Source organism: Anabrus simplex, chromosome 11 (genome assembly GCF_040414725.1).
Source record: "Anabrus simplex isolate iqAnaSimp1 chromosome 11, ASM4041472v1, whole genome shotgun sequence".
In the NCBI taxonomy this organism is placed as follows: Eukaryota; Metazoa; Arthropoda; class Insecta; order Orthoptera; family Tettigoniidae; genus Anabrus; species Anabrus simplex.
Genome location: NC_090275.1, coordinates 71,339,811 through 71,366,347, shown reverse-complemented (window position 1 = coordinate 71,366,347; position 26,537 = coordinate 71,339,811). Strand labels below are relative to the sequence as shown.

Genomic DNA, 26,537 nt, shown 5'->3' with positions numbered 1-26,537 from the left:
AAACATGTCACGAAACATTCATGAGCTGGCGAATACTATTTTATTTCTGTCTGCTGATCGACTTGCACGCATCATTATAATTTATCTTATATAATTCTGATAAGAACTAACGAAAGGACTTGAAAAACATAAATTCAAAATAAACCGTATTCTTTATCGTAAAACCTTGCAGTACTAATATTCACCCAAATACACTAAAATGTTTGATGATATTGATGATGATGATGATGATGATGATGATGATGATGATGATGATGTGTGTTTTTTAAAGGGACCTAATAGATAGTAGAATAGTAGAATGCGTGCAATAATAGTCACCATCATCATCGTTGACCAACTCCAGTTTCCCAGATGTGGTATACGATCCCCCTACCATTTTGTTCGGTCCATGAGCCATTCTTCGTTCACAATCCGTTCCCAATCCTGACCTCTCTCCTCTACATCCTTCTTCACTAAGTATGTCCATTTTTTTCTAGGTCTGCCCACTGGTCTCTTTACCCTTATTTCTCTTTCATACTCCTTTCTTGCAGACCTGTTGGCACTCATTCTTTTCACATGACCAAACCACTTCAGTCTTGCCTTTTGGATTTTCTGGAGTAAGGAGTCTTCTAGTCCAACGTATTCTCAGACTTTTCATTCCTGATTTAATCCCTCCTGGTCTTCTGGATCATCAACTAGAGTATGGTTCCAGTGTATAGGACCCTCACCAGGGTTACTTGATTCAAAGACTGGAAAAATCCAAAGAAAAGCAGCTCGATTTGTTCTGGGTGATACCGACAAAAGAGTAGCGTAGCAAAAATGTTGCGAAGTTTGGGCTGGGAAGACTTGGGAGAAAGGAGACGAGCTGCTGGACTAAGTAGTATGTTCCGAACTGTCAGTGGAGAGTTGGCGTGGAATGACATCATAGACGAATAAGTTTGAGTGGTGTCTTTAAAAGTAGGAAAGATCACAATACATGAAGGTAAAGTTGGAATTCAAGAGGACAAATTAGGGCAAATATTCGTTTATAGGAAGGGGAGTTACGGTTTGGAATAACTTACTAAGGGAGATGTTCAATAAATTTCCAATTTATTTGCATCATTTAAGAAAAGGCTAGGAAGACAACAGATAGGGAATCTGCCACCTGGGCGACTGCCCTAAATGCAGATCAGTAGTGAATGATTGACTGACTGTGCGCAGGAACTTCATTTCTGCTGCTTGGAGTTTCGAGTTGTCCTTTCTTGTTAATGTAGCGGTTTCCATGCTGTATGTGAGGATGGGGGTGTAGTATAATTTATACAGTGTCATCTTGGTTTTTGAATGGTACTTGTTTATCCCACAGTATCTGTCTTACTTGGAGGTGAAAATATATTGCTTTGCTGATTCGACTGTTTACTTCATATTTAGCTAAGTTATCCTTGGACATAATACTACCCAAGAACTTAAATTCTGTGACACTGTCCAACTTAGTGCCATGCAGCATGATTTCTGGCTGATTGTCACCCTTCTGTACCTTCAACACCACCGTTTTAGCTTTGTTGATTTTTAATCCATATCTCTCAAACTCCTGCCTCCACCCCTGCAGTCTCTCTTCCACATCTTTCTCTGAGTTACCCCAAATTACGACATCATCAGTAAATGCAAATGCAATAATAGTAAGTAGCAATAATATCAAATAGAAATACTTAACCCAAACGTATTACAAGAAGTCAGGAAATGCAACATATACACGTTTCTTCACACGGTGGATAAAGACGCACCCACTTCCTGTACTGTCTGTACTCTCCCACGACTGCCTGTACTTTTGTTTCCTTCTAGTTTTTTAAACAAAAAGTTTTTACTTTTTGGGTATCGAAGCATCTGCTTTATTTTTACTTATTTAACATTCAAAATGCCAAGAAAATAATATACACTTATACACAGTGTGCCGATTCCGTGGTGTAGGAGTAGCGTGCCTGTTTCTTAACCGGAGGCCTCGGGTTCGATTTCCGGCCAGGTCAGGTATTTTTACCTGGACTTGACGGCTGGTTCGAGCTCCACTCAGCCTACGTGATTAGAATCGAGGAGCTATCTGACGGTGAGATAGCGGCCCCGATCTAGAAAACCAAGAATCATGGCCGAGAGGATTCGTCGTGCTGACCACACGACACCTCGTTATCTGCAGGACTTCGGGCTAAGCACCGGTTGCTTGGTAGGCCAAGGCCCTTCAAGGGCTGTAATGCCATGGGGTTTGGTTTGGTTCGGTATACATAGTTAGCTAACCAACACGAAATTGAAGCACTGCACTGTCACGCAAAAGGATTTGCAAGTATATCACAATATTATTCATAAGTTTAACGCAATCACGTTATCCGTAAGATTTACAACTGCCGTAGATACCGCAGAGTGAGACGGAAAAATCCCACATGTCAGACTATTCAGGTGTTTCATTGGTTAATCGGAAACCAGCTTAAAAGTGATTCACAACATTCAAAGCTTGGGAGTCCCTTTGGAGAAATGGAGGCCATGTCATACATGTCCAGGAAATGAGGTATGTTCAAACAGGAGAAAAAATAACGTATTAAAAATAGGAACGTTTTCGCAGAACCGTATATAACGCATTCGGTTTGACATTCGAACCTTACACTGTACATAGAGGGTTAAAAACTTCAAATGTACGGTTCAAACCGTACGGTTGGCAATGCTGGGTGGAATGCATACGTATTTAAGGGGACTTTTACACGAACATAATTCAAAATGCTCCAATATTTGCCTATATTCATGACACTCTTGCTACTGAGGTTTAGAATGCACAAGGTTATAATTATTATTATTATTTCACCATACACTTAGAAGTATTTAAACCCATAAGAGGAAACACATTGTCAGCTAGGACCTGTGAGATCCGGTATGCGATCTCACGAGGCGGGGCTGGTGGTGGTGTCTTCGGGTTGGATGGCCACTTTCCTTACCGGGGTAGACGCCGCGACCAGCCAATTATTTTAAATTAGTCTTAGGTAGTAGGATAATGTAGTTATGCGATTAGTGTAGTTTGTAATGCGGTAGCATCTCGCATGTGTGCTGGCTATCCGCGCACGTGTGGGATGATACTGAGTAGTTGCAGTAGATAGTAATTTAGGTTTAGGAGGGGAGTAGTGGCGTATTTTCTTTACTACCTATAAACCGATGGTATGTATTATAGTTGGGCAATAAAGATATGCATGTATGTATGTATTTTAAACCCATAAAGGTTGTGCTTTCCAAAAAATTACTTTTGTTATAAATTGTTTAATGAGTTTATGTAACATTCGATAAATGTTGTCACTTCATGGTACATGTATGCTCAAAAGAACGTAGAACGGTGCTCATTGAACGAATGAAGAGATATTGAGCAGAAAGGAAGAAACATTATACTAAATAAGTTCAAACGGGCTACTTAGTTCCGTACAACGAATTAAGAATTAATAACACTAGCCTGCAATGATTTCTTGGTTTTGATGAAAATAAGTGATTCATATGGAAAACGAGGTGCTGATTTCCAAAACACCAAGCGCTTTTCAGTAACACGTGCAGATTTTATGCAATTAGATATTTTGTATATATTGATGTTCGAGATTTAATTTAAATTTAAGGAAATTTGAATTCATTTAATCATTTTTCGAATTTTTTATACCAGGCATCAAAATACACGAACAACGCTAATATTAGTGTTCAGAATTCAGTGAAAAAAATCAGAAATGCTTTATCATATACCGTTTACAAGATATCCTAAAATTGTTTGTTGCTGTTTCAGTCATCAGTCCATAGACTTGTTTGATACAGCTTCCATGCCACCCCATCCTGTGCTAACTTTTTCATTTCGACGTAACTATTGCATCCTACATCTGCTCTAATCTGCTTGTCATATTCATACCTTGGTCTACCCCTACCGTTCTTACCACCTACACTTCCTTCAAAAACCAAATGAACAAGACTTGGGTGTCGTAAGATGTGTCCTATCATTCTATCTCTTCTTCTCGTCAAATTTAGCCTAATCGATCTCCTCTCACCAATTCGATTCAGTATCACTTCATTCGTGATTGGATCTATCCATCTCACCTTCAGCATTATTCTATAACACCACATTTCAAAAGCTTATATTCTCTTTTTTTTCTGACCTAGTTATCGGCCATGTTTCACTTCCATACAATGCCACGCTCCACACGAAAGTCTTCGAAAAACATCTTTCTAATTCCTATATCAATGGTTGAAATGAGCAAATTTCTTTTCTTAAGAAAGCTCTTCCTGCATTGTATGTCCTCCTTACTTCTGCTATCGTTAGTTATTTTACTACCCAAGTAACAACATTCATCTACTTCCTTTAAGACTTCATTTCCTAATCTAATATTTCCTGCATTACCTGCCTTTGTTCGACTGCACTCCATTACTTTTGTTTTGGACTTATTTATTTTCATCTTGTACTCCTTAATCAAGACTTCGTCCATACCATTCAACAGCTTCTCGAGATCTTCTGCAGTCTCAGATAAAATTACAATATCATCGGCAAATCTCAAGGTTTTAATTTCTTCTCCTTTGATTGTGATTATCTTTTCAAATTCCTCTTTGATTTCCTTTACTGCATGTTTTATGTAAAGATTGAAAAGGAAGGAGGACAAATTGTAGCCTTGCCTCACTCATTTCTGGATTGCTGCCTCTTTTTCAAAGCCCTTGATTCTTATCACTGCAGACGGATTTTTATACAGATTGTAAATAATTCTTCATTCTCGGTATCTGATTCCAATCACCTTCAGAATCTTAAATAGCTTGGACCAATCAACATTAGCGGATGCCTTTTCTAGATCTACGAATGCCATGTACGTGGGCTTGTCCTTCTTAATTCGGTCCTCTAAGATCAGACGTAAAGTCAGGATTGCTTCACGTGTTCCTACATTTCTTCTGAAGCCAAATTGATCTTCTCCCAAGTCAGCTTCAACTTGTCTTTCCATTCTTCTGTAAATAATACGTGTTAAGATTTTGCAGGCATGAGATACTAAACTAATGGTGCGGTAGTTTTCACACCTGTCAGCACCGGCTTTCTTGGGAATAGGTAAAACAACATTCTGCCGAAAATTGGATGGAACTTCTCCTGTATCATACATCTTACACACTAAATGGAATAACCTTGTCATGCTGGTTTCTCCTAAGGCAGTCAGTAATTCAGAGGTAATGTCATCAATTCCAGGTGCCTTGTTCCTATTTAGGTCTCTCACAGCTCTATCAAACTCTGACCTCAAAATTGAGTCTCCCATTTCATCATCATCAACAGCCTCTTTTTGTTCCAGAACCAAATCATCGTCATCTTTACCTTGATACAACTGTTGGATATGTTCCTGCCATCTTTCTGCTTTGCCTTCCTTCCCTAAAAGTGACTTTCCGTCTGAGCTCTTAATATTCATACACCTAGATTTCCTTTCTCCAAAGGTTTCCTTGATTTTCCTGTATGCAGCGTCTACCTTTCCTAGGACAATACAAACTTCGATGCACTTCTTCTGCAGCCATTCCTCCTTAGCTACCTTGCAGTTTCTATCCACTTGATTCTTTAATCACCTGTATTCTTTTCTGCCCTCTTCATTTCTAGCATTCTTGTACTTTCATCGTTCATCAATCAGGTCTAGTATCTCCTGAGTTATCCACTGATTCTCAGTTGACCTTTTCTTCCTTCCTTACATTTCTTCAGCAGCCCTACTGACTTCATTTTTCATGACTATCCACCCTTCCTCTATTGTGTTTCCTTCAGCCTTTTCAAGGTTTTGATTTGTTCTCCTTGGATTGTGATTCTCTTTCCAAATTCCTCTTTGATTTCCTTTACTGCATGTTCAATGTAAAGATTGAAAAGGAAGGATGACAAATTGCAGCCTTGCCTTGTGCAACATGTTCCTTGAAACAATCCCTCACACTCTTTTCTTTCAACTTCTCTAGATCCCGTCTCCTTGTATTCTTTCCTTTCTTCAATTTCTTCAACTTCAGATGGCATTTCATGACCAACAAGTTGTGGTCAGAGTCTACGTCTGCTCCTGGGAATGTTTTGCAATTCAACACCTGGTTTCTGAATCTCTGCCGAATCATAATGAAGTCTATTTGATACCTTCCAGTGTCTCCAGGTCTCGTCCAGGTATACAGCCGTGTTTGTTGTGTTTGAACCAAGTATTGGCAATGACTAAATTATGATCAGTTCCATATTCTACCAACCGACTTCCTCTTTCGTTCCTTTGTACAATCCGAATTCTCCTACTCTATTACCTTCTCTTCATTGGCCTACCACTGCATTCCAGTCTCCCATCACAATTGGGTTCTCGTCACCTTTTACATATTGTATTAAATCTTCTATCTCTTCATATATTCTTTCGATTTCTTCATCATCCGCTGAGCTAGTAGGCATATAGACTTGCACTATTGTGGCGGGCATTGGTTTTGTGCCTATCTTGACGACAATAAGTCTTTCACTATGCTGGTCGTAGTAGTTTACCCGCTGCCCTATTTTCTTATTCATTATTAAAACAACTCCTGCATTTCCCCCTTTTGATTTTGTGTTGATAATTCGGTAGTCACCTGACCAAAAATCCGATTCTTCTTGCCAACGAACTGTACTTCACTTATACCAACTACATCTAGCTTTAGTCTTCCATCTCCATTTTCCGATTCTCTAACCTACCACAACGATTCAAACTTCTAACATTCCACGCTCCGACTCGCAGAATGTCAGTATCCATCTTCCTGATGATCGCCCCCTCTCGTGCAGTCCCCACCCGGAGATCCGAATGGGGGACTAGTTTACCTCCGAAATATTTTACCCGGGAAGAAGCCATCATCAGTACATCATTCATACAGAGAGAGCTGCATGTCCTCGGGAGTTAGTTACGGCTGTAGTTTACCAATTGCTTTCAGCCATGTAGCAGTATCAACACAGCTAAGCCATGCTGAGTATTATTACAAGGCCATATCAATCAAACATCTAGAGTGCCGCCCTTGCAACTTCTGAAAGGCTGCTACGCCCCTTTCGATGAACCATTCGTTAGTCTGGTCTCTCAACAAATACCCATCCGATATGGTTGCACCTGCGGCTCGGCTATCTGCGTCATAGGGACACGCAAACCACCCCACCGTGGCAAGGTCACATAATTCGCAGGGGAGGCTGAAATTCTTACAGAATTATGAATTTTTTTATCACATACAAAAAAAAAAAAAAAAACCGCCAGTCATAACGTTTGGTGGAATACATAGTATTATGATTTACTATCTGGAAAAAATACTACGGAGGGAGGGGCGGCAGTAAGGCACCGCTAGAAACCCTAGGTGAAAACAAAATACAACCTCAATGTTATATTGTATTGGATGCTTTGTATACTGTAAGAAAACCGGACTCCGGCACTGAATTTAGAGTGTTAAATTATTTAATATCACCTATAACATCTTAGAGCCGGCCCCGTGGTGTAGGGGTAGCGTGCCTACCTCTTACCCGTAGGTCCCGGGTTCAATTCCCGGCCAGGTCAGGAATTTTTACCTGGACCTGAGGGCTGGTTCGAGGTCCACTCAGCCTACGTGATTAGAATTGAGGAGCTACCTGAAGGTGAGATGGCGGCCCCGGTCTAGAAAGCCAAGAATAACGGCCGAGAGGATTCGTCGTGCTGACCACACGGCACCTCGTAATCTGCAGGCCTTCGGGCTGAGCAGCGGTCGCTTGGTAGGCCAAGGCCCTTCAAGAGCTGTAGTGCCATGGGGTTTGGTTTGGTTTGTTTATAACATCTCAGACCTCAGAGAAAGTTTATTTTTCTGGCAAGTCATTTAACAGTCACATATTAAATAATTTTCTTGCAGATCTTTAAGGGTTGTCAAAATTTAGTGAAATGTTATCAAAATTCACGATATTAAAATAAATGATGCGGCTCTTGTTAAAAATTCTTAAGTGATATGAAAATACGGAAAACAGATTTCAAATCAGAACATGAGTTTTATTCGTGTTCATTTATAGATTTTTTGCAGATCTTTAAGGGGTGTCAGAATGTAGTGATATATAATGAAAATTAAAGGAAATAATGAGGCTACAGTGAAAGATCCTTACGTGGTACGGGAAATGGAAAGCAAATTCGAACTCAGCACACCTAAGTTAGGTACGATCACCTATTAAGGTTTTTTTTAAAAATATCGAGTTGAGCCTCTATGGACTGCGTGGTAACAACCAACGTCATTTCAGTGTCTAGGTCTTGTTCTTGTTCCAGCTTTGACTTCCTGCCAGTATCTTCTGAGCCCAGCGACGAGTGCCTGTTTATGCTCATCAGACAAAGGTCCTTTCCGTCTTCTGGAAGTTGATGCCATTTTGAAACCTTGATAGTTGTTCACCATCCTTCTAAATGCGTTCCTGTCAGGAATTTCTTGATCTGAAATACCAATCTGTCTCAGATCTTTTTCGCATTCCTGGAACCATCTCGGTCTTGTTGCCTTAGATTGAATAAAATTCCATATTCTTTTTGTTAGTCGATCATCAGTCATCCTCAAGAGATGACCGTAAAATAGTAGCCGTCTCTTCTTAATTGACGCTGCGAGAGATTCTGTCTTGCTGTACAAATCCTCATTTGGTCTCATTCGCCACTGTCCATCAACCCATCTATTAGCTAGAATTTTTCCTTAGTATCCTGCGCCTTCTTTTTTTCCAGCCGATCAGCTTGACCTTTACTACTTAAGTTCAAAGTTTCAGATGCATATAATCCCTCAGGTGTTCTTATTATTATTCTTCGTTTTGCCTCATGACTGAGGCGTCGTGACTATCATAATATTCAGCCCTCTAGCCGATGAACCATACTCCGCCATTCTTCCCTACCTAAAGCTTTTAATGTGGTTACTCTGAGAGAACACTGTAGGGGGCCGTTCACCATGTCAATCCATTGCGTTGGTATTCGTCCTCGTTGTCTGGTTCCCTGGACTTTGCCCTCAACAATCAGCTTTTGAAGACTACCATCTCGCCGCATTATATGTCCAAAGTAGCGTACAATCCGCTGAGAGACCTTACACGAAAGACGAACTTTTATCTGAAGTTGGTTCAGGATTGATGTGTTCGTGCGATGAGCTGTCCAGGTTTTACAACTGTGTTAAAGCGTCGGAACTTCGCCCTTATACCCATAGACTTTTTATTATAGATATTTATTCTAGATATTTATTATAGATATTTATTATAGATATTATAGAAATTTTACCGAAGGAAAGAAATATTCGTTTGCAGGCTAGTGTTATTTAATTCATCAGCGATACTTTCAATGCCGATAATATGAGACATGCAGTGTCCAATCGACTTTTTCTCAGCACTTTAAAAATCTGACTGTTTCTGTACGGTTGAACCTATGATCTTGGGTTTCAAAGGTTGGCATTCAACCACTGATCCAGTGAGGGAGGTTCTTCAGTCCTAATGCACTGTGTCTTACATGGTACACCGAATCTCGTGTATGTCTTTCCTTACCGTTGTCCCGTTTGAGTGTAATTCGGGACGCCGATTATATTTGTTGAAAATTGTGGATGTCCCACCAAATTCCAGAGAAGTAACAAACGTTAAGGGCACGATATAAGACAATATAGCTTAGAAAAAAAGTGTAATTCAAGATATAACATCACTGGACAAAAAATTAGTAATCCCAGTGCGCACGCACAGGTGGATCCTTAAGCCTTTACAGATGGCGCAGCGAACGAGTACCGTGCTCAACCGCACGCGTACTGCCTCTACGTGAGGTAAGACAGTAGCAATCAGTGAGAAATTGTTTCAATCGGACAGTGTACGTTAAAATTGGTAGATGTAAGCATGTGACACAGTGACAAGAAGGGCCAATCGTATTTGGCTGTACCCATGCTCATAAGGTGCATGAAGTTGCTGGATTCGTTGGTGTTTCGCAGCGGACTGTTCAACGTGTCTACACGTGGCCACGAAACATGATGTCAGAATTGCGGTCGGGAAAAGATCTTGACTGAGAGGGACCGGAGACGCGTTTCACGGCTTGTGAATCAAAATCGCTTCCAAACGCGACAGAAATTGCTGCAGTCAGTGAATAAAGATCCATCCCAACCTGCTAGCGAGAGAACATTGCAATGGGAACTGCATGCAATCAACATTTCGAGTCGGTCACCTCGCAAGAGGCCATTGCTCACACAAGCACATAAAGCAGCGCGTCTTCAATGGGCTGGACATCATCGAACGTGGACAGTAGCTGAGAGGCGGAATGTAATATAGTCTGGCGAATCACGTTTTTGCCTGTATTACAATGGCGCACGTCGTCGAGTCCACCGAAGGCCAAATGAAGCATTTCATCCTGGATATGAGCAAGGTCAAGTACAAACCGGAGGTGGGGTGTGTGATGTTTTGGGGGTGTTTTTCGTATCATGGATTGGTCCTGCTCACTGAGGTGACCACTAACATGAACCATAATGTTTATTTAAACATTCTGGATGATCACGTGTTACCTTTCAGTCAACATCTGCTTGATGAATATGATATTGATACCCCGATTTTTCAAGATGACAACAGTAAAATTCATCGGGCTAGACGCATGTGTGACTGATTTTATGTTCACTCCCCTACCCTATTACACCTCTATTGGCCTGCAAAATCACCGGACTTGAACCCCATTTTTCAGTGGGACATGTTGGAACAGCGGGTAAAAATGCCGACATCAGTATCCCTACAATTTGGTGGAAATGCGCGATCAAATCCTCAGCGAGTGTCTTAACCTAGATACGACTTACCTGCACAACCTTGTGAACTCACTTCCTAACCGAATCCAGGCTCTTAAACTGTATTAAATGATGCTTGTAATGATTTCTCCAGGGGTGATTAATTTTTCTGTCCGGTGAGCTTAGTTGAAGGTCAAATAAGTCGGAGAAGAGCTTCAACAAAATGCGTAGATCAGATTAAATATCATAACTTCGCCAGGATAAATGAATTATCATCAGTATATCTCTTATATCTATAAATGCTCCACTTCAGATGGCAGAACGTTACGGCGAGATATAGACTAATAGGCGTCACTGATAACGTTGGAATTCAAGAGGAGAAAGTGGGGCATATACTTGTTTACAGGAAGGGAATCAGGAATGTTGGAATCATTTACCATGAGAGATGATTGAAAATTTTCAAATTTTTTAAAAATCATTTAATAAAAGACTGGATGAACATCTGACAGGGAATCTGTCACATGGACTGTAGCCCTAAATGCATATCCGTGTTACTTGATTGATTGATTGATTGATTGATTGATTGATTGATTGATTGATTGATTGATTGATTGGTACAAAGTAACTCATGAGATCATAGCACTCGAATTGAGTGAGTGACTTACAATAAATTTCCAGCATTGACATATAGAAAGTTAGTAAGTTATTTACACGCATAACGCGTCTTTGTTATTTTTTATTACAATTTTTGCTTTTCGAAACACCGACTCAGATAGGTCTTATGGCGACGATTGGGTAGGAAAGGGATAGGAGTGAGAAGGAAGCGACCGTGGCCTTAATGTACAGCGTGGAGTGAAAATGAGAAACCACAGAAAATCATCTTCAGGGCTGCCGACAGTATCTCCCGAACTATCTCCCGAATGCAAGCAGATAGCAACGTGACCCAAACCGTGAAGCCACTTGCTCGGTACCTGGTATGTGTAATCTATCTTATAACATATAATTTTTCTCAATGATTCCTTGTCATTGACTGGCTTGATTAGATCATGCATTGTTCTTCCTCATCTACTGGTAATCTGGCTTTTGGTATTCATTTTCGCGTCCTCTGTCCCTTAGTTTTGACCTGGACGATCATCTTTTCCACATTTTCTAGGCCTCTCCTCATTGTACGGTCAAGTTAATGGAGCCTAAATTTGCCTGAGAATCTCCTTCCAATTTTAAGCTCTTGTAGAATGGCGACTGCCAAGTTTGGCAAGGTATGGAGGGACAGGACAATCACCAAGAATACTGCATCCGCTCACCCTCTGAGTCCCAGGCTAGCATTTATCTCACGGGTGTCCAGTTCTTAATAGATGTCAAGAATAAATCAATATAAAATTATAAGCACACAAATAAACACAGGGATGAACGGGGCATGCAAATTAAGGTAGGGGAAAGTTCATTCATAGACACAAATTAAAGGACTCTACAATAGGACTGGGAAGTGACAATTTAAATTCCATGGGCATACTAGACTAACTACAATAAAAGGATCTGAAAACTGTTTCCTGTTGAATTTGCAACAAGGAGCAATTTATTAAATTCGCCAAACTCCAAGTGATGACAATGATTAGAATTTAGAAATTCGTCCTGAAAAAGAATACATAAATTTGGTTTCACCTCACTACTCTGGTAGTGTGGATAACATTTGGTAAATTTGACCCGCTGATCGCTGGGGATCGAATGAGTGGACATTTCACCACTGGATATCCTATTTCGGAGACCTGGGCATGAGAGTAAACTTGATTTACCATCATATCCACGTTCCTTGTGATGAGTCACCTCCGGGTATTTACATTCCGGTAGGCCGGATTACCACCGTGGAAATGTTATCGTATCTAAAACGGGAACTAATTGGACGGACTAACCCTAGCCTACATAACCAAATTTACGAACATGCCAGACATAGCTCCTCAACTCAAAACTTAACTCAATATTTACATTTGTCAATACGACAATAACGTACGGGAAGGTTATTTGTTATGCTCGCATAATTATGACACGTGCCGTCCGTGCGTTAATTCGCACATACTGCCAACTATCTCCGACCAATCCAACACACGACGACTGTCTCCCTTATATTTTCCTGTGATTATTATATAATTATCATTATCATTTATTTTGATTATCATCATGTATCAGATCTAGAGAAAGCATATGACAGGGTACCGAGGGAAAAGATGTTCGCCATACTGGGGGACTATGGAATTAAAGGTAGATTATTAAAATCAATCAAAGGCATTTATGTTGACAATTGGGCTTCAGTGAGAATGGATGGTAGAATGAGTTCTTGGTTCAGGGTACTTACAGGAGTTAGACAAGGCAGTAATCTTTCAACTTTGCTGTTCGTAGTTTACATGGATCATCTGCTGAAAGGTATAAAATGGCAGGGAGGGATTCAGTTAGGTGGAAATGTAGTAAGCAGTTTGGCCTATGCTGACGACTTGGTCTTAGTGGCAGACTGTGCCGAAAGCCTGCAGTCTAATATCTTGGAACTTGAAAATAGGTGAAATGAGTATGGTATGAAAATTAGCCTCTCGAAGACTAAATTGATGTCAGTAGGTTAGAAATTCAACAGAATTGAATGTCAGATTGGTGATACAAAGCTAGAACAGGTCGATAATTTCAAGTATTTAGGTTGTGTGTTCTCCCAGGATGGTAATATAGTAAGTGACATTAAATCAAGGTGTAGTAAAGCTAATGCAGTGAGCTCGCAGTTGCGATCAGCAGTATTCTGTAAGAAGGAAGTCAGCTCCCAGACGAAACTATCTTTACATCTGTCTGTTTTCAGACCAACTTTGCTTTACGGGAGCGAAAGCTGGGTGGACTCAGGACATCCTATTCAGAAGTTAGAAGTAACAGGCATGAAAGTAGCGAGAATGATTGCTGGTACAAACAGGTGGGAACAATGGCAGGAGGGTACTCGGAATGAGGAGATAAAAGCTAATTTAGGAATGAACTCGATGGATGAAGCTGTACGCATAAACCGGCTTCGGTGGTGGGGTCATGTGAGGCCAATGGAGGAGGATAGGTTACCTAGGAAAATAATGGACTCTGTTATGGAGGGTAAGAGAAGTAGAGGGAGACCAAGACGACGATGGTTAGACTCGGTTTCTAACGATTTAAAGATAAGAGGTATAGAACTAAATGAGGCCACAACACTAGTTGCAAATTGAGGATTGTGGCGACGTTTAGTAAATTCTCAGAGGCTTGCAGACTGAACGCTGAAAGGCATAACAGTCTATAATGATAATGTATGTATGTTTGTATGTATCATGTATGAATTTGTATGTGATGATGCTAGATTTAGAATGATAAACTAGTAGTATGTCTTGTAATTTTTTCTTTCCAAGGAATTGCTTGTTGTTGTTGTTGTGTAATTGTATTTTAACTTTACTTTATTATCACACTATTGTACACTGACTGACAGAGCAAATGCAACACCAAGGAGGAGTGGTTCGAAAGGGATGAAAGTTGGGGGAAAAAACAGAGACGGCACGGACGAATAATTGATGTTTATTTCAAACCGATATGCAGGTTACACAATGCGCACGGCATCGACTCGGTAGGATGTAGGACCACCGCGAGCGGCGATGCACGCAGAAACACGTCGAGGTACAGAGTCAATGAGAGTGTGGATGGTGTCCTGAGGGATGGTTCTCCATTCTCTGTCAACCATTTGCCACAGTTGGTCGTCCGTACGAGGCTGGGGCAGAGTTTGCAAACGGCGTCCAATGAGATCCCACACGTGTTCGATTGGTGAGAGATCCGGAGAGTACGCTGGCCACGGAAGCATCTCTACACCTCGTAGAGCCTGTTGGGAGATGCGAGCAGTGGGTGGGCGGGCATTATCCTGCTGAAACAGAGCATTGGGCAGCCCCTGAAGGTACGGGAGTGCCACCGGCCGCAGCACATGCTGCACGTAGCGGTGGGCATTTAACGTGCCTTGAATACGCACTAGAGGTGACGTGGAATCATACGCAATAGCGCCCCAAACCATGATGCCGCGTTGTCTAGCGGTAGGGCGCTCCACAGTTACGGCCGGATTTGACCTTTCTCCACGCCGACGCCACACGCGTCTGCGGTGACTATCACTGACAGAACAGAAGCGTGACTCATCGGAGAACACGACGTTCCGCCATTCCCTCATCCAAGTCGCTCTAGCCCGGCACCATGCCAGGCGTGCACGTCTATGCTGTGGAGTCAATGGTAGTCTTCTGAGCGGACGCCGGGAGTGCAGGCCTCCTTCAACCAATCGACGGACGGGAAATTGTTCTGGTCGATATTGGAACAGCCAGGGTGTCTTGCACATGCTGAAGAATGGCGGTTGACGTGGCGTGCGGGGCTGCCACCGCTTGGCGGCGGATGCGCCGCGCCGATCCTCGCGTGCTGACGTCACTCGGGCTGCGCCTGGACCCCTCGCACGTGCCACATGTCCCTGCGCCAACCATCTTCGCCACAGGCGCTGCACCGTGGACACATCCCTATGGGTATCGGCTGCGATTTGACGAAGCGACCAACCTGCCCTTCTCAGCCCGATCACCATACCCCTCGTAAAGTCGTCTGTCTGCTGGAAATGCCTCCGTTGACGGCGGCTGGCGTTCTCAGCTATACACGTGTCCTGTGGCACACGACAACACGTTCTACAATGACTGTCGGCTGAGAAATCACGGTACGAAGTGGGCCATTCGCCAACGCCGTGTCCCATTTATCGTTCGCTACGTGCGCAGCGCAGCACAGCGGCGCATTTCACATCATGAGCATACCTCAGTGACGTCAGTCTACCCTGCAATAGGCATAAAGTTCTGACCACTCCTTCTTGGTGTTGCATTTGCTCTGTCAGTCAGTGTAAATGATCTTTGCCATCGGGAATATTTCCTAATTGCGATGTATTTGTTAATAATAATAATTTCAGTGGCGGCTCGTTTGGGAGGCGTTAAGGCGCGCGCGCCCCCCACGGGGTTCCATTAAATTAGGGAATTTTGATCTTAAATGTTAACAAGGGAAATATTTTACTACAAGATTATTATCAAGGGCGCGAGTTGTACTGTACTGCGGCCCGATGTTCTGCTGGCCCTGCGCAGGAGGGCGCTCTCTCATAGCGGACCAAATACTCCGAGTCTCGCTCGACTGGCCAATCAGAAGCACAGTAGAGATGTGCTGTTCTAACGGAGATTCCGGCGCGTTTCTGCCGCGGCCTGTCGTTGCAGCCAACCTACCCGAAACATTGCTGATCTGATTTCTATTTAACAGGGGTTAGTTTGTGCCATTTGTCTGCTAAAACTAGGAACTATTTTACTGAGGCACTTACCTGAGTTAAATGTGGCGGTATATATTTAAAATAGTCTTGTAATTTTTAGGATTATTAACTAACGAAACGAGTAACGACTGTACCTGCTGTCACCTCGCACTTGACTCATGTTGGCCATACTCACTGGAGAGCGCGATGTGTAGCTGTGTGTTGATGAATGATCTCGTGAGGTGACTGTGACGAGGTGAAATTAGGAGAAAGGTTGTGATTTATATGTAGGCGTAGTATTATGTTTGCACTTCGTACAGTATGATTACCGTCGAACATATTAATGAACTAACGTTTTCTCTTTCTATGGAAAAGAAAGTCGAACTGAAGGAGTGTGGTAGGCCGATGCCAGAATTCTCGTTGAAAAAACCGGAGACCAAGGAAAATGAAAATAGGGTTTTTCAAAGACAAATTAATTCTCCTGACGTATATAAGAAGAACGCGTGGATATGTGGAAGTGATATCTCAAAAACCTCTTACTGCATTCCATGCCTCTGCTATTCTCCTGTTCTAAGAAAGGAGATAAATGGATCACCACAGGGGTGATATCAATAGTACCATGGACTCTGAAATGCTTGGTAAAGTCAATGTCGTGTCTTGTTTGAGTACTCACTACAGTGAAACTATTCGTAAACATAATTCGATCGTTGACAAGAACAGGCAAATAATAATAATAATAATAATAATAATAATAATAATAATAATAATAATAATAATAATAATAATAATAATAATAATAATAATAATAATAATAATAATAATAATAATAATAATAATAATAATTTTACCGGGCGGTACACCTCCACGCCGCTAATTTAAAATGTGCGCCAGTTGAAACTCCTCTGCTGGAGGAAGTCTGAACTTTATCGACGGTATTAATTTTCAAGTTTCTCAGAAGATGTCACTACTTGGAAAGTTTGGAGTTTTTGAACTGTGCCACTTTTGATGTATTTTTGTTTTACCGGTAGTAAGAAGTGTGAACTTTCTCTTCTAGAGGACACTACTGAAAAACTACAATGGTGCACCCTAGTGCGATGTGAAAGAACTGTTTTTTGGAGAATTTTTTTTTCAAAAGTTTGTTTCTTGTTAAATTTGTTTTCTGTTATTGTTTAAGTTGGCTGTATACCCCTCTCTTTCCCCTTGTTTTGTATTTAGCCAATCCCGAATTTCTTTAATTAATTTCTGACCAATCTGATGTATCTTCCCCCAACTTGAATATGCTGCTTATCCCTAACCAATAAAATCCTTGGGGGAGGGTGTGCTCATTTCAAAAACGCCTCGAACTTTCCGCGAGAGTATTTAAACTGCTGATTTTCGGGTCTCGGTGCCACTTCAGTACCATCGTTCAGTGTGTAAAGTACATAGCAGGGGGCGGGAAGCGCCTCTTTCTTCGGGGAGCAGTTCTACACCAAGGTAATGGCCTTTTAATAACTTCTTTTCTTGCTAGCTCAGCAGTTTAACTCTCGGGGCGGGTCCGAAGCGTTTCTATCATGTAACCTTTTCCTAAAATGTAACTACTCTTAGCATCTATTATCTTTTAAAGATACATATTGGGTTAGAGAGTGCTTAACCCTCTCGAGCTCCCACTCATTTTGTTTTGAGGTGAACTTATTTCTCACAACCGATTCTTCCTTAATTGTAAAGTAAATTGTTCTTTTCTAAAGTCACCTCAGTAGTATGGGATTAGCCCTTGCATTAGTGGCCTAGAGCCAGATTAGTTTTTAAAACAAATGCGTTAGGAGTGCAGGTCGCCACCTCTCAAGTGGTTATTTTTTAGGTCATGTAATTAACCTTTTTTCTTACTTAATAGACCTCAGTAGGTTGGGTATTTTACCCCTGTATCTATGTCCTTAGAGGACAACTTGAAGGTGGAGTTTGGTATGGCCTTTAATAGGCTTAATGTTGAGAGCGAGTGGCTCTTTCTTGAAAATTGAGTGTTGTATGCCTCGAGGAGGCTTTTCTGTGTAATTTGGAGCAAGTGCTCCTGAGCATGAATGGGGTTTTCTGCCCCTCTGTTAAAGCTTATTTTGAAGTAAGGTTGGGCTGATTGCCCAAGAATTGTGAAGTCGGGGCGCGAAGCCCAAATCCGGTAAATATTGTAACTACATTTTGTTGCCTTGCTACTCTGTACCTGCCATGCTTGTTATTTCTTTATTTTGAAAAGAAAATATAACCTTGTTAATTTTACATGAACTCTAATTTCGTAGCTTGAGACCCGTTCACACCCGCACCTTCTTTCACCTCTAACTACCGCAAAAACACGGTAACAATAATAATAATTGCATATGCATTGCACCGTATAGTGTTCGAAGTGTGTATCTTGAAAACATGGTTTAAAGAACTTGAGATATCCACTGCTGATATCCAGAGCCGCCACTAAATAATTTTCAAAACCCGGCGGCCCTGGTCATAGAGAAAATGGTCGTATAACGGCGGTACCAGGAGGGAGATCTCAGGGGCGGGTACCTGCGAGGTGGGTCGATGGGATAAGGGCAATTGTTGTAAAGTCTCTATTCGAGGCTTCGCAACTGGCATGACGAAAACTTTCCGCCTGCTAGTGACATGTCACCACACCCTGTCAAAGCTAAAACATGGAAACAGAAGAGAATTGAGTTATTTATGCGGTGGACAGTTAATGGAATTCTCAACAAAACGTTTCGGTTGCATTAATCTTATTCGTTCCACTTTTTCTGACTGTCCACGACTCACATTCATACATCAGCATGGAAATCACTAGACAGTTAACCAGTCTTATCTTCGGGTTCTTGGAAATCTGTCGGTCTTTCCCCAGTCTACTAACTGTGTAATTCTGTTTGACTGAGCGCAAAATAAAATCAAATTAACACCAAACCTCACTCATTCATGAATCTGTGAAGGTTACAGACTAGACTTGTGATAGCAATGACGTTAAGCTCACGGTAGTTCGTGTAAAAGGACTTCATTTACGTAGCAGCGGCCTGTCTTTCCCCTTCATGACGCGAGGTGTCAGATACCGCTACACAGAAAATTACCCGCTGACGCACGGTCTCTTCCCACTCTCGGGATTAATGTAATTAGCTTTTAATGGAATTGAAAATGTGTTGTGGGTAAACACCCGAAGGGTGTACTACAAACTGTGGGGACACAGTATCCTTTAAGTTCTGAATACAACATGTTTCCGTTTTACGTGTTGTGGTTAAACATACCAATAAAAACATCTCAATCAATCAATCAATCTATCAATCAATCAATCAATCAATCAATCAATCAATCAATCAATCAATCAATCAATCAATCAATCAATCAATCTGTACCGGAGGTACACCTCTACGCCGCGCGTTCAAAATGAGCGCCTAAAAGAACTCCTCTATCTACCAAATGTGAAACCAATAATACAACAAATTAGAACTTTACTCAGAGGATGTCACCACAGAAATTTGATGTAATTTTGTTATTGTGAAGTTTCCTGTACTGTGTGAATTTCTACTTGCTTTGTTTGCCCTTCATCAAGATGTTTGGACATTCTTCCATAGATGTCACTGCTGAAATACTCTGGTGCGAAGTGAAAGAACCTTTGATTTGAAGAAGTTTTGTATTCATAAGTTATTTTTACTAATTGATGTTCATTTATTTTTGGGTTGGCAATATTTATCTTTTCTTTCCACCAGTTTTGAATCCAGCCAATCCCAAATTTCAGTAATAAATTTTCAACCTATTACAGCCTTCTTCTTCAATTTGGAGTGTAACCTTTCAAACTGACCAATAAATTGAGAGGGTGTGGCTAGTTTATTCGTGGAAGGTCTCGAACTTTTCCCGAGGTTTTATAAACTGCGGATTTTCTCGTCTCTTGGCCAATTGATCGTCATCTAACCTAGTGTGTGTGTGTTAAGCAGGAGGGGGGAGCCGCCTCTTTCATCAGGCAGCAGTACACCGACAAGGTAATGGCCACTTAACATCTTTATTTCTTGCTAGCTCTGCAGTTTAACCCGAGGGAGAGGTCCGAAACTTTAACTAAGTAACCTACTTTTCTGAAAATGTAACTTCGGCCGGCTTATGTAATAACTTCATAAAACCTTTAACTGTAAATCAGGGATAGAGAGTGATGTACCCTCTCGAGCTCACCTTCATATTGGTTTGAGGTGACTACGCTTTGTAACTGGTTTTCTTCCTTTCCGTAATGTCTTAATTTATTCTTATACGAGTCACCTCCATAGTTTGGGAATAGTCCCTGTTTCATCGGCCTAGTGCCCTTTTGGTTTTAAGAATTCATATCTAGGAGTGCAAGTACAGGCCTCCATTCAATTTGTGTTTCGGGCCATTTACTTAATCTGTTCTTTTCCGCTAAGGCCCAATAGGTTGGGTACTAGATACCCCTGTTTCAAATTTTGTAAGTTGTGCCTTGGTGGCGAGTGATGGTAATTTTCTGATATTGCCTTGAATAGGCTTGGAAAACTGAGAGCACGTCAGCTCTTTTCTAGTGTTGTAAAAGTGCCTCTGGGAGGCTTGATATTGTGAGTTGGGAGCAAGCGCTCCATGTATTGAGGGATTTCAGTACTTGTGTAAATTTGTGCTTTTGGTAAATTTGAGCTAGGAGCTCAAGAACTGTAAAGCGAGGGCTTGAAGCCCAGTTTTTTAAACAGTCACTAAATTTTGGATTTCTTGCCTGATCTAGAATTCGTCAGTGTACCTGACATTTTATTGTTATGAAAATTTTGTTATTTAAGAAAATATAACCTTCAGTTTGAGTTTTATATTTTTCTTGACATTGTAGTTAGACCCATTCACACCGGCACCTTCCTTCACCTCTGCGTTCCACGGGTAACTCCGGAACACAATCAATCAATCAATCAATCAATCAATCAATCAATCAATCAATCAATCAATCAATCAATCAATCAATCAATCAATCAATCAATCAATCAATCAATCAATCAATCAATCAATCAATCAATCAATCAGTGATGTGGATTTAAGGCTGTCTCTCAGGTGGTAGATTCCCTATCAGTTGTTTTCCTAGATTTTTATTTATTTTCAACGAACTTAGAAATTTATCGAACACTTTCCTTGATAACTTATTTCCCGTCCTATAAATAAACATTTACCCTAATCTGTCCTCTTGGATTCCAACTTTATTTTCATATTATGATCCTTCCTACTTTTAAAATCTCCACTCAAACTTATTCTTCTACTTATGTCATTCTACGTCATCTCTCTACTGACAGCTCGGAACATACCACATAGTCGAGCAGCTCGTTTCCTTACTTCCCAGCCCAACGTTTGTAACATTTTAGTACCACTAATTCTTTGTCGGAAGTCAGCCTAGACAAATCATGGTGGTTTACTTTACATTTTTTCCAGTTCTCGTATCAAGTAGTCCTGGTGAGGGGGAGCCATACTCTAACTGCGGTCTTACCAAAGACGTATAAGCCCTCACCTTTACATCCTTACTACAACCCCCAAATACTCTCTCATAATCATGTGAAGAGATCTGTAAAGTTTCTTAATATGAAAACCCCGGTAGAAGATCCATTCCTTATATTAACACCTAGGTACTTACAATGTTCCTCATGAGGTACTATCATCCTACCAACACAATAATTAAACCTGAGAGGACTTTTCCACTTGTAGAAACTTACAACTTGTCTGTTCAACCCATTTACATCCATACTGTTGTCTGCTGTCCATTTCACAACATTGTTTTATGCCCTCCTGCAATCGCTCACAAACCTGCAACTCATTTACTGTTCTATACAGTATAACATCTGTAAATAGCGTTGTATGTGATTCCAGATCTTTACTCGTATCATCTCACTGTTCGCGCACCTTATCCTAAATTCCTCAAATGATTATGCTGGCGTAATTGTTGTTTTATAAGGATTATGCCCATATTCGATTACGGCGACGTAATATACAACAATCTAAACACCAGACTTAGCGCTAAACTTCAGCGGGATTATAATGCATGTGTCCGTTTCACATTAAATATGCCCAGGTATTGCCATATATCACCCTGTCATGAACAGCTGTGGTGGTTGTATTTCTAACCGCCGTTATCGGAAAAACCAGTCATGTTGTAAACATGAGCATCTGACGTTTATTGGTTGGTGCTACTGCAGAACGCCTACATGGAGACATCAAACTATAGGTAATTCCATGTTAAGAAAAACAGTACTGCTCTTACGGACCTACAAGGAGTGAACACACCCCGTCTTAAACATTCATAATTCCTCGTCATTAAGGAATATTATAATGTGCTTTATATTGTATTATGAAAGAAAGGAAATGGATTAGGCATGTTTTCGCCCGTGAGTTATTAAAATAAATACTTAACATTATTTAATTAATACATTGGCAGGGAGGAAACACAATGGCGGTTATAGCCATTGCTTTGTTGCCTTCCTTCATTTACCTTCCGAGTTGCTTTGGTACATGCAAAACGTAATACGTCTCCCCAGACCAGAACATCCGGTGTAGGTCCAGTGGGCCGATTGCAGAAACGATATTTAGACGATGTCTACGGTTAAACAATGCTTAAGTATGGCTGTTGCATTGCAGAGACGATAATTATCACTTACACACTGTCTAAAACCGATATTCAACCGGTCATGTTTAAACACTGCCGAGAGCATTGTTTAACCTCAAATTAGAGGAGTGAATCACAATAAGAGGTTATGTACCATGAAATATGTAATTTGTATTATCATGTTGAGACAATTCCGGGAAGAAAGGTTAGTTCGACGGCCTCTCTGTGGGTCACCCGCTGCTAAATCGCAGCAGTTCGTTTGACATGCACGGGGAGATAGATCTTAAAATAAGGTTTCGCTTTATAAGAGACTTGTTTCTTGAGAATGCCAAAGTGACAGTCCGGTAACTGTCAACTTTAATACAATTCTTGGCAACCGATATATTTTATTATATATGGGATAATTTCCATGGAATTATAGATCACTTCGACTACATACATATCAGAATTACGTGTCCCGATCGTCAGAGGGCTGTCTCATACATCAAACGGGAGGGATTCACTTATATTTACTGCCAAGTAAACACACATAATAGTGAAAACTAAAAAGTAGGTTGTATGGTTTTTTTATGGATATAATCGTATAAGTTTTCGGCAACTATCAGATAGGAAAAGGCAAGTTGTGGTGAACATTGTTTAAAGAGGACTGGGGAAGAAGAGCCGTGGCCATAATAACAGCCCTGATATTTGCCTGGTTTAAAAATAGGGAAACTACAGAAAACAATCTTCACGGCTGCCGATTATGAGTTTCGAACCTACGATCTCCAGAACGCAAGCTACACCTATATGGCCCGTACAACACACTTGGTTACACATTACTACTGCTTCATCTTCCCTTTGTCGAAGCTACCGTATTTATGAGTAAATTACACTCACTGTAACAACGCTATAATGGAAGTTACACTTCCCCGTACGGTGGCGCGTCGATAATATTATGAGATTTAATTTTCATTGGAAGCGATGCTCTTATCTGTGGGCAAGTCATGCTCAGCCATATTTGAGTAATATGTAGGAAGACGAACAGGTGACTGGCGTTCCGCGCGCGCACCGACGAATTTCATTGGTTACGACAAGCAAAGAGTTGCATGAAAGATACTTCTGTCTTCACTTCCAAACCAAAATTGAAACTTTAAGCGATGGCTAGTTAAGTATCGACTGAACATTGTTTATGCAATGGAAGATCGTGTTCGACCTAGACGTTGTTTAGGTAGACGATGTCTAAGGCTTAAAACTAGTCATCGTTTCTGCAATCGGCCCAGTGTGTCGACGCCGCAGACAGGTGGAATGCAGACGCTCACCTGGCCTCCTTCTAACCAACACACGGCCATTACTGGCACCAAGACAGAAGCGGCACTCGTCGGAAAACGCAATGGACCTCTACTCAATACTCCAATGAGCTCTCGCTTGACCCCACTGAAGTTGCAGAGGGCGGTGGTTTGGGATAAGTGGAATGCACGCCTCAGGGCGTCTGCCTCGGAGCTGTTCTTCAAGTTACCGATTTGGAACAGTTCGTTGCGTCACTGTGGTGCCAACTGCCGCTCAAATTGCTGCTGCAGATTTCAGCGGTCCTCCCTCTCGGTGGTGCCACGGGGACGTCCGGAGCCCGGTCTTGTGAACGTACCTTCTCGTGACCACTGCTACCAGCACGGACGCACGGTGGAAACATTCCTGCCAAATCGTTCTTCAATAGCGCGGAAGGAAGATCCATCTTCACGTAGCCCTATCATACAGCCTCGTCCAACTGCAATGAGCTGTCGATACTGGCCTCTTCGTCGTCGTAAAGGCATTCTTAACTCACTCACAATCACTCCGTCCAATCTCACACGTAACAAACGCTCTTGCAGAGTACAGCCCGTATGTAAAGCAACACGCCACTAGCGCCACGCTAACGTGATTTGCGGGAAATTTTAATCAGCGTCATCTTTTAGATGTATAAACACGTCTAGCAACATTCGTGAATCTAGTACAACCCCTTCTTGGTGTTTGGATATTTTTTCCCGCCAGTGTATATTATTTTTATTTTCTTTGAGCGGAGTCTGCGGGACCCGTTGAAGGCCCGGGCCCGCCTGCATGCACTAACGTTACCCACTTGGGGATGAATGCCCCATGCTTGACCCGCCATGTTGAATCGTCCGTTCGCCAAGGCTCGACGAAAGCTTTACCTCCCTCGAATTGGTGTGGAGCGTGGTAAGCGGATATGTTGGGCGTAATAAATCTCGTAGAAATCAGGACATTAATGAGGCTGTGTTGAGTTTTAAATAGCTGAAATGTGGCTGAGATACTGGGAATCGGACGGCCTGTGCGATATGACTGTCGACCGTCTTGTCATTAATCCGAATGATACGAGCAGCAGTGAGAAAGAGGAGAGAGAGAAGAATCCGACTTAGAAGGAGTTCGTATTTTATCGGATTATAATTCGGTGAAGTACTTTTTAAAATTAAATGTTATCTTTTCAAAACTGTATTTCCCTTCAGGGTTTTAATTTTTTTGAAATATTAAATATTAAAACTGTCGGACTCCTTGGCTGAATGGTCAGCGCTGAGGCCTTCGTTTCAGAGGGTTCCGGGTTCAATTCCCGACCGGGTCGGTGCTTGTAATCGCATCTGATTCTTCTATCTCGGGGAATGGGTGTTTGTGTTTGTTCCAACGCTGCCCTCTTCATATCCAAACAACTCACCGCATGAGCAACCACCACAAAAACACGCAATAGTAATTACATCCCTCCATGTAGGGTTGGCTTCAGGAAGGTCATCCGGCCTGCAAAACGAAGCCATGTCCACATATGCGACACAGTTTGGACTCGCGACCGCACAGACCTGGGAAAAACTTCAGAATAAGAATAAGATTAAATATTAAAACTGTGAATTTTTCCTTATGTGAGCTGCTTCAAATCCATCGACCTTCCGTACTTTTTTTTTTGAGATGTTGAATTTCCATCTGTCATATCCGGTTCCATGGCTAAATGATTAGCGTGTTGGCCTTTGGTCACAGAGGTCCCGGGTTCGATTCCCGACAGGGTTGGGAATTTTAACTATAATTGGTTAATTCCGCTGACACAGGAGCAGGTCGTCTACGGGTGTTAAATCCACCTGGCGAGCCGAACATATCTACGAACACTCCCGGCACTAAAAGCCATACACCATTTCATTTTCCACCTGTCATACGTCATTCACTTGCTGTTTATTCCTCGCATACAGTGAATATTATTTTCTCGTAATTCATATTATCATGGCTTTACATCTGCATGTTGACATCAGTGGCATGCTGCACAAGTCTGATGTAACCGCGGCAATCAGGCGAGGTAATTATAGCTCATAGACAACAACACGTGGCTCTTACCATGTGCTCGGTATGTCGCTTTTCACGAGGGATTAATCCTGATGTGAACGAATAGGTGGAGCACATTGCCTATGCACGTGGACGGTTGGAGAAGCAACCGTCGCACTCACTCGACTGTATGCGAGCTCGAAGAAAAGTAGTACGCCGCATTAATTTTACTTTATTTTAGTTTATTACATTTAGAGAGTTTGGAAGAATACGTAATCAAATTAAAATATGGTTGTCATATATACCGGTATATGTATGGTTTTGTTTTAATAAAATAGTGATAAAATAACGAGAAATGAAGGCACAAGGCGTGGTGTAATACAGGAACTCTTCTCGTAGTGAGGGAAAGTCCCAAGCTGTACAGCGTGGAGATAAGGTGTTGCATCCTGCAGCATATTACGATCGCCGAATCTACTCTACATATTCCTACCTTGTTTACTGCTGCTCGCTTCTACTTCCTTCTCGCCGCACCATGCACCCCGCTCACCTGTCGTCTACTTGACTGATTACGTCATCTTCGCTGCACTTCGCTGTGCCTGTGCGCTGTGTAATCACGTGACATCATGTTTCTAGAACTCCCTGGCTTGTAGCCTGCGTTCTTTTTCTGGAATCTTCCTTTCTACTATATATTGCTCACTCCGCCTTTCCACCGTTGAGTCGGGCTTCGTGGCGGAGTGGTGGACCACACACTAATACAGTGCTTATTGTAATCATGTCAAATTC

General features: G+C 41.6%; 1 protein-coding gene across 1 annotated transcript in view; it reads right to left on the bottom strand.

Annotated features, from left to right (window-relative positions):
• LOC137502699 (uncharacterized) overlaps positions 1 to 26,291 on the bottom strand; it is a 156,666-nt gene extending 130,375 nt beyond the window's left edge. Inside the window, exon 1 of the mRNA XM_068229681.1 lies at positions 26,245 to 26,291. The gene's annotated coding sequence lies outside the window, so the exon portion shown is untranslated. The remainder of the gene's footprint in view (positions 1 to 26,244) is intronic.
• Between the last annotated feature and the right edge of the window lie 246 nt (positions 26,292 to 26,537).